The sequence below is a fragment of the Chaetodon auriga genome, chromosome 19 (genome assembly GCF_051107435.1).
Source record: "Chaetodon auriga isolate fChaAug3 chromosome 19, fChaAug3.hap1, whole genome shotgun sequence".
NCBI lineage: Eukaryota > Metazoa > Chordata > Actinopteri > Chaetodontiformes > Chaetodontidae > Chaetodon > Chaetodon auriga.
Window position 1 is genome coordinate 11,962,143 of NC_135092.1, and position 8,888 is coordinate 11,971,030.

Here is an 8,888-nt window from a genome sequence, read left to right on the forward strand (position 1 = left end):
CAACAGAGGTTAACCAATTCCAGCAAAATAACACTTCCCGCCAAATTCAGCAGCTGCAAAACTGGAAACACTTCGAACTGCTGGAGGTCCCCACCAGACACCACCAGAGTCACTGTAGGTTACGAGCTATCTCACATCTGGATCTGTAGGTGACCCGAGGGGACAGATAAAGAATGCCGGTCTAAAGCCACCACTGTCTTCACACAGACTCCTGCTATAGTGATCAAACAGTGGGGCGGTTGGTTAGTCTGTCCCACTGTAGCTCGGCTTGACGGATGAGAGACGAAACACACTCATCCACACGTACTGGCCATGCTCACAGATGTACACGCAGCCAAAACACTTTTACACCCCATGGAAATGCATTTTTGCACACACATGTACCCACACTGAGAGTCTAGGCGCAGTGTTGTGAGTGACATTGTGGTTGCCCATCCTAGTCTTGTTCTGCCATAACCACCGTTCCCGCCACAGTAAGAAAAAAATAAGACTGTGGGGCTGACTGCATTAGACTCAAAGCCACAAAGTCTCCAGCGACCTGCGGTTCCTATTAGCCGGCCATCATTTTTGACAGTCTAATAAAGCCAAATCTTTTCAGGAAGGGCTTTTCCTTTTGTTTTCTCTTGTTTTAAGATTTAGTTTTGAAGTTAATGTCTGGTGCTATTGTCCACACTGTCTAGAAAAAATATGAGCAAGAATGTACTGTGGAACGGTTTGTCTTTAGTTTTATTTGTTAAAGCTGTAGCAGCCATGATTTGTGTGTCCATGTGTGAATCAGGTTGCCAGACTGTGGGGACACCCTCAAGGCACTAGCCAGCCAGTGTCTGCTAAGGACACAATATAGCTACTGTAGCAGCAAGGACAGCCGCGATAGAGAAGTCGCCTGCATGTGCAGTAATTGCATTTGCAAGTCAGTGTCAGACTGCCATTAAAAAGGATATATAATTTTGATGGTGTGGAACAATAAAGAAATATTCACTGTCAAAAAGTGAAATTATATTATCGCATTTCTCATCATAAGCCCGTAAGGCAGTGTGGCAATCATGTAATAGAAAAATCAACTCATTACTAAGATTACACTAAGCTTTCACACATGACTTCGATTAGGATTTCAAGATGTGTGATTAATGGCAAATGATTGTGTCTCATATAACGTTGGGGCCTTAAAAGCAGCATACTAAATAATTAAATGCAATAAATGTGTTTTGGGCAGTCATCTTTGCTATTATCTGCGCTCGCCCTGTAAGACGGCTGGAATTGGGGACATGGGGCCAGAAGCTGTTTATTGCTTTCATATGGAGCCAACATGTGTTTTACGTTTGCCAGGAGACCTTTTTTCTGTAATATGTTCACTCAGGGTGCTCTTACCATTGAGACATCATCATATCGCCTCTACTTATCATTTGTTAGTAAAACTAATACTAAAACTAAGAAATGAAAGCAAAAGCTTGTCTTGAATTAGCTGCACTTTATTTTTCTCCTTCTTGCGTTGCTTCAATATAAATGGATTACACAGTTTTCTTTCGTAATGAATTGGTGCAGATCAGGTTTTGATACACTCAAAGTGAAATCCAAACTGAAACAAAATGAAAGTGTAGCGTTACAGTCTTGGCTCACCTGAACGCGGATGGCTGTGGTTTGTTTATAATTCATCAAATACATTTATTTGGTGGCTTTTGATTAGTAGACTGCAGTTTGACTATCAATTCAGTGTAAACAAATCTCAAAATACCCCAACATTCTTTTCTCGTGAATTAACTGCTTTGGACTCTCTTAAAGGGCCTTGCTTTTCTTAGCATCTTGGACCTGAATTATAATGCAGACCAGATAGAAATGATGTCTGCAGTCCAGTGATGATATGCTGGCATGGAGCACTTGCAGAATATGACATCAATGGGAAGTGTTCTACTGTGCTGAAAGCCAAAGTGCATCACTGAAAACCTCATCAATGTTCCCCGTGGGCTCGGTGCTGTTGGGACCACATCTTGCGTGCGCGCACATGTGTGTGCTTTCACACACACCACAACGAAACCATCACAAGACTCATCTTCTCCATGAATTACCCTTTTTGTGAGGCCCAGCTGGAGGTTGAAATGAAGTAGGCATTGTTTTATTCTGAAGCAGAGAGGAGGGGGGAGAAATGGGAAATGAATTAAATTATTTTGTCAGAGCCATGTCCTGTCTCACCAAGTATTAGCGGGCTAGTAAGTCAACTAACGGCTTAACCCAGACCATTATGTTGACAGTGCTTGTTCATGCTCTAACGGATCAAATATTGGTCACTATACAACAAATCTGCTGCCAAGCAGCTCATATTGAGACCGTCACATCCATCACAACTGTGCAAATGTTACAGTAAAGTTTCATGAATTAAGTACATTTTTGCCTTTGTTAAAATTTCACAAGTAATATACACTTTGTAAAACTGACAAAATGTCCACTGTATGGGGTTCTTTTGTTCTGTCGCCTTAGAAATTAAAGCATCACTTGTCTGCAGTCATTCTGTTCACGTTTTGTATCTCCGGTTGTTAAATTTGTATTGAGGGGATTATGAATAACTTCTGTTTCAGCTTTTATAAATATTTTCCCAAAGGACTTAAATCTGATGTGGGCTTGTATCTGCAATACAGTAACCAACATCCAAACCAACAAGGTAGAAACTCGTTTAGTTCACCTTAGTTAACCTTCCTAAAAGTGTTCTTGTGGTGATTGTCACTCTGTCTTGCGGTCACCATTTAATCTTCAGTTGTAATGTTGCATAAAGGGCTTACACTGTTACCTACTGCAGGTATTCTGTACCTGAGGTGCGCCTTCTCAAAACATGTAATTATGGTTCAGGGCTATGGGGGCTTCAGAGATACCGTGCAGGGACAACTACTAACTATTAGCTGTGAAACAGTGCTGCAGGTATCTAGACTCCCTTCTTGATAGCTATACATTGTGATGCAGCATCACACTGGCCCCAGTCTGCCATGTAAACCCTGATGTGGTGCACCCACACAGACGATGCCTCTCAGTACAAAACCGCATATTACTTATTACCACACAATCTAACACTGTGCCATACCAGACTATTTTCACGCTGATTCCAAACCAGACTGAGACATTCCAACGATCGAGTGAAGTCTGGGATCGAGGGACACTTGGGCCCAACAGTCTGTGCAAATGATCATGTGTGACAGGTTTCAAGACACGGTGCTCGAGTCTCTCTCTCTCTCTCTCTCCCTCTCTCTCTCTCTCTCTCTCTCTCTCCCTTGCTCTCGCTCTCTCCCCCCCTTTTTTTTTTTCCCCAAATGTGTTGATTTTCTTGGCTTGTGTGACATGAAGTAGTCCAAGAATCTCCAAGAATGAGCTCAATTGTAGCAACAGCCAGTGGGAGTTTAGCTCAAGGGGGAGTAAATGAGAACAAACTAAAAAAAAAAAATCGGCTTTAATAACTCCCACTCACACTGACATTAGTGAGTAGAAGAGATTCCCAAGTACATGATGTAATTATCAGCAAAATATGTGACGGGGAACCTAATATATTACCTTTTACTGTTTGGTCAAACTCACGAAATTAACTGGAATACGGTTCAACAAGACTTGGAGGCTTCACTGCAGTGCATTTCTTTGCGTGATTGCTAGTATTGTCAATAATAAATATTAAAAAGCTCCTCTGGGTTTATTAAAATGCAAACACAGCCTTTCCAGAGAATTGTTACCTGGAAATTACACCATCCGGAGCAGATGGGGGAAAGCAGACTCAGAAAGGAAGAGACAGACTGGATGTACGAAGATTTTGAAATGACACATTCGAGGGTGCAGCATGTTTGAAATTGAGCCTTGTTCTCCCTTTCCATGCACAGTCCACATACATATTTGATTTTACTTTTTTTTTTAATTTTGTAAGACCAACTTGAAGTACATATAGATTAAACCAGCTCCAACAGACACACACACACACACACACACACACACACACACACACACACACACAGAACCCCCCAAAATAGCTCACCCCTGCCACAACCCTGTTGTAGGCCTATACCACAGCAATCTCCCCACACTACCACAAAAAACCCACCTTACCTCATGTTGAGCACAGTCGGCCTGTTCTTACTTTACACATACACTCTCACCACACATATAACACATCAACCTCAGCCGTAACCCCTCACATTACCAACGCTCTGAGCTGAGCGTAGCTGTAATTCTAACAACTACATGTGTTAAAAGAAAAAAACTCATGAAAACAAACAAGCTAAGAACTAGAAAGCATTCAGAGAACACATATTTCCACCATGGCTGCACAATCCTACTGTTATAAAGTGATTAGAAGTTACTGATTTGGATTTGCATTTGACCACACAGTGAAATCTACATACATGCGGGAAGTATGAGACTTGCCCAAAAGTCAATCTGATTTATGGTAGTAAATTTTTGGAAATGTAATTACAAATGTTGTTGATGCATCACCATCACCATTGAACATGTATGTCACCCTAACCTCTTTGAAGCATCTTATGTCAGAAACTAGTGATGATGATGATGATGATGATGATGATGATGGTACTCACAGGTGGTTATCCAGGTTTGGGTCACTGATTCTGAGCAGAAGTCAGATTTGAAAAGAGCTGCTCTCACTAGTAGGTCGTTGCTTTGCAGCTTAATGATTTCATGTTGTAGGTTGTCAGGCATATCTGCCAGTTTCACATTAAATGACTAAGCAAATATACTAATTCCTTTTGTTTACTTTTCATGTTCTGTTTTCATGCTGACCAGCATATTCAGATGTCATAGCAGGTTTTTGTTGGTGTAGATTAGGAAAACGCACAGTGTTTGCACCAAACTTGCCTGCCTAACACTGTCTGTGTCAGAATGGAAAGATATAAAAGAAAGCTTTTGAATGTGCTTGCTGGGCATCCAAACTCTGCCAAGGAACTTTATCCCTGCACATTTGTCTTGCTGCTCATCCAGTTTAGCATGTGTTGAGTTGTAATGATGCTGGAAATTAGCCTTTTTCATCACTGCAAGCGCATTACCACAAACTAATATGGCTTACCTTGTATTTCAACAAAAACATTAAGTTTTGGCCGTTTCTTCTGGAAAGCGCAACACTCCCCATTTACTTTTGTTGACATTTGCCATGATGCATTGACATGATATCAACACTACGTGCCTGTTGCGTTCAGGGACCACTCAGAAGGATGTGTTAGTGAACTATTTTATGTTATTTTCTTTTATCCCAGAAAGAAGTAATTGCTTTTTTTTGGTTTTTGAATAGCCTCACGGGCCAGATCAAATGGTCTCATGGCCTGTAGTGTTTTCAGATGCTGTTATGCCATCTAATAACCACTTGTGTTGAAGCATCCTTTCCCCATTGCAATTCAGGGTCCCTCTATTGTATCAGCTTCTACAGTTTTGTATTAAAATATGCAAAATGCAATATGAACATGTCAATCAAGCAAATCCTATTTTAAATCAGCAAATGCTTTCCAATGGAAAAAGATCTGGTTGGCAGTCATGTTGCCTTTAAATGAAACCATGAGCTGTCTGTCTCTCTAATCATTACAAAACTATATTATAATAACATTTTTCCTCCTCCTTTGTGTTATGCCACAGTAAAAAATAATTGGCCCTTTTGTTCATTCACTGATTCATTTATTCATTTCAGCTAATTGAATTATTAAAAACAAAACCAGGAAAGGGAATGGTTAATGTGGTTTTGCTATATACAGACACCCAGTAAATTGGGCTTTATTTGATCCCGTGTCAGGCCCTAATGCCCTGCATGTTGACTCTGCTGTCAGGCAGCCAGTGATCAAGGACTAATAGAGGCTTTCTGCTGCCATAGCCGCTTCCAGCGACCCTGGGTCTAAGGCTAAATCACACCAGTGGAGTTAGAGGAGAGAGGGCCAACAAAAACAACAAATATATTTTCATTTAGACTGCAGGCATATTCCTCTGGAGAGTGGAGGGGAGTAAAGGTGAGGAAAGGAGAGGAGAGGTAAAGCAGAGCAGAGCAGAGGAGAGAAAGGAGAAACAAAATGAATTAAGTGAGGCAGGAATGAGATGAGAAAAAACTGCGAGAGGAGAAGAGACTAATTTTGGGGGTTTGGGCCCTTGTCTGGCTCAGGCTCTGGAAAATGTTTCATAGGTTTATCAAAGCCTTGACTAAAATATTAGTACAAAATACATGTTTACATTCTTGTTTTTATCTTCATGTAGCAAATGCATTAGGATGAAATGCACCCGACTTCAGAGACTGTCATTTTCGTACTCTCGTGTCTATTTCTCTCCTGCTGACATTTTTTAACTTCATACTTTTTTTTTCTCTTTTTATTTCTGTCTTTCCCTCCCTCTCCTGACTCTCCTCACTCTTTCCGAATCGATAAACAGAGGCTTCACCTCAGTGCAAGCCAAGGCAAATGTTTGAGCCACCTGTTGCAGGAAACTTGAAGCCCTCTGGAGATGAGAAGATGGAGCTGGAGCTGAGGCTGTGCTCCAGGTACAGGTCGCCCCTGAACCAGAACAGAAAGGGAGACGGAAAACGCAGAGCAGTGTGTGTTTGTGTCAAGAGGCAGGCGGGGGGTGAACTACTTGATGTGACTGTGTGTGTGTGTGTGTGTAAGCACATTTACAAATGAGATGGAATGATCCTTATTTCTATATTTAAACTTCATGGTGTTGAAGTCTGCTGACACCTCACTAAATATGTATATGTATGTATATATATATTTATATTTATATATGAATCTCAGAGGGGGGACAAAGAAGAAACTTACTATGTGGCTGAATTTGCAAACTTCATTTGAGAGACTTTGACATGCTTTTCACCAAAAGCATGCAAAAATGTCAAATAACAGTGGCATTTGGAATGAGTAAAAACACAAGACTAAGTAATAAAGTCTACGAACCAGGGGAAGGGTAGAGAGCCCCAAAGTGACAAAAGCCAGTGCAAATATAAATGTACTAAACTTAATTTATGTTGTTAACTCCATTTTTCTTTTGGTTCAAGTTTAATCATTTAACTTTTCACTATTTCCTCTGAGCAACATCCAGTTTTCCTTTATGTGCATGTGTGCTCAGGGCTATGTGGCTAGCAAGGTTATCTGAAAATCCTGGTAACTAAACATGTCGAACACCACCCTTTTCAGCTGTCTACCTGGCATGAGCTAACTTTCATCATCAAGTACATTAGAGGAGGTAAAGTTAATATGCACATACTGTATACTACTGTAGCATCACTATATAAATAGTAAATCAAGTAAATTTTGTTTATATTGTCCAGTACCACAAATCAAAAATTTGCCTCAAGGAGCTTTACATTCTACAGTTTTCTTGAGGTGAATACTATACATTATTAACTGCTGAAATGACTTAAACTGTTTTATACTGGAGTGCCTTGGTAGCTGAATGGTTAGCGTGCATTCGACATGGCTGCAGAGCTGTCGCAACATTTGAGTCCGCCTGGCAACCTTTATGCCCATTTCTCCCCTGTTTGCTGTCTAATAAAGGCAAAAAATGTAAAAAATTTTTTACACATAACTAATATCCAAAATAATGATTAAATCAGCATCCATCATAGGGGTAAAGGTGGCGAGCATTAGAATAATAAGATAATAGATGAAATGCTGAAAAAGAATGTAAAAGGAGCTGAACATGCGAGGTGGAGGAGGACTCCTGCTTCACCTCCTGGGTTCCAGGAACTCCCTTGGTCTGCTTCCAATGATTGCCCCCAAGCCCCTTTGCCCCCCACCCCCCACCCACCCTCTTTACCTCAGCAAATACCCCTTCAAGCCACCCCTCTATCCTCCAACCCCAAATTTTCTGGCAACTTCTTAAATCGCCCCCATCACCCGCTCTTCCTCTCAACCACTCGCCCCCTCCTTTCACCCTTTGGCATCCCGTCCAAACTGTTGCCCTCTCAGCAAACATTTCCCCTCCTCCATTTCTTTCTCGTGCTCCCCCCACCGACTGCTGTAAATGCCCCCAGGACTGTGGTTCTTTCAGTTATTCACCTCTCCTCCAAACCCACATGTCTTTCTCCGATTCAAAGCTTGCAAACTCTCTCTCTCTCTCTATCCCCTTCTCTGTCTCTCTGGCTCTCTCTCCCCCTCTCCCCGGGAAGTAAAATATTCACAGCTGCTGCTGCGGTCAGGTCGCACGGCCACAAGACTCTTTGAGCAAACAGAGGAGCTGTGAACGTGTGAAGCCGATGGTGTACGTTTCATTTGAGGTCCGACACAGGTCCGATAGATCCTGATGTAGTCAAAACAGAAACCGCATACTGAGCCTCGCCACATGCCTCAACAAACCAAACACTAACCAAACATACCCAAGCACAACACTAAAAAATGACATTGGCAAACAGTTTTTCGAAACATGTTAGGCGCACTGTAGAAATGGGAGAAATGATGCGTGGCTCTGTACCGCTGAACAGACAAACTCAGATGTCATTGAGGTTGATAATCAGCATGGAACATCTGTCTTGGATAAATGCCCTGCTTTTAAAGTCTGGCCTTGTTATGCATTACGGGTAAAGGCAAGAGCACATTAAGTCATGTTAAAGTTGCAATAAAAATACATCAAGCTATTCCAAAAGGTCACATGATATATATGTAGACCTGACTCCAAGTTCCCTGAATGAACAAGTGGATGAATTTGCCTCCAGTATCTAAGTTTGAGTCCAGCTTTCCATGTTCTAATAGTGACTTAAATGGGACGTTTTACATATGTAGATCTCTGAAGTTGTACCACCACATAATAAAGACATCTTGGCTTAGGAATGCCAGCCCTTGAACTTTATGAGGGAGGGAGAAGGGGTGGGGGAGGAGAAGGGGGATCAGTGTCTTGAACACATTTCAAAGTAATTGTACTTGATATGTCGTTTACAGAACACCCAA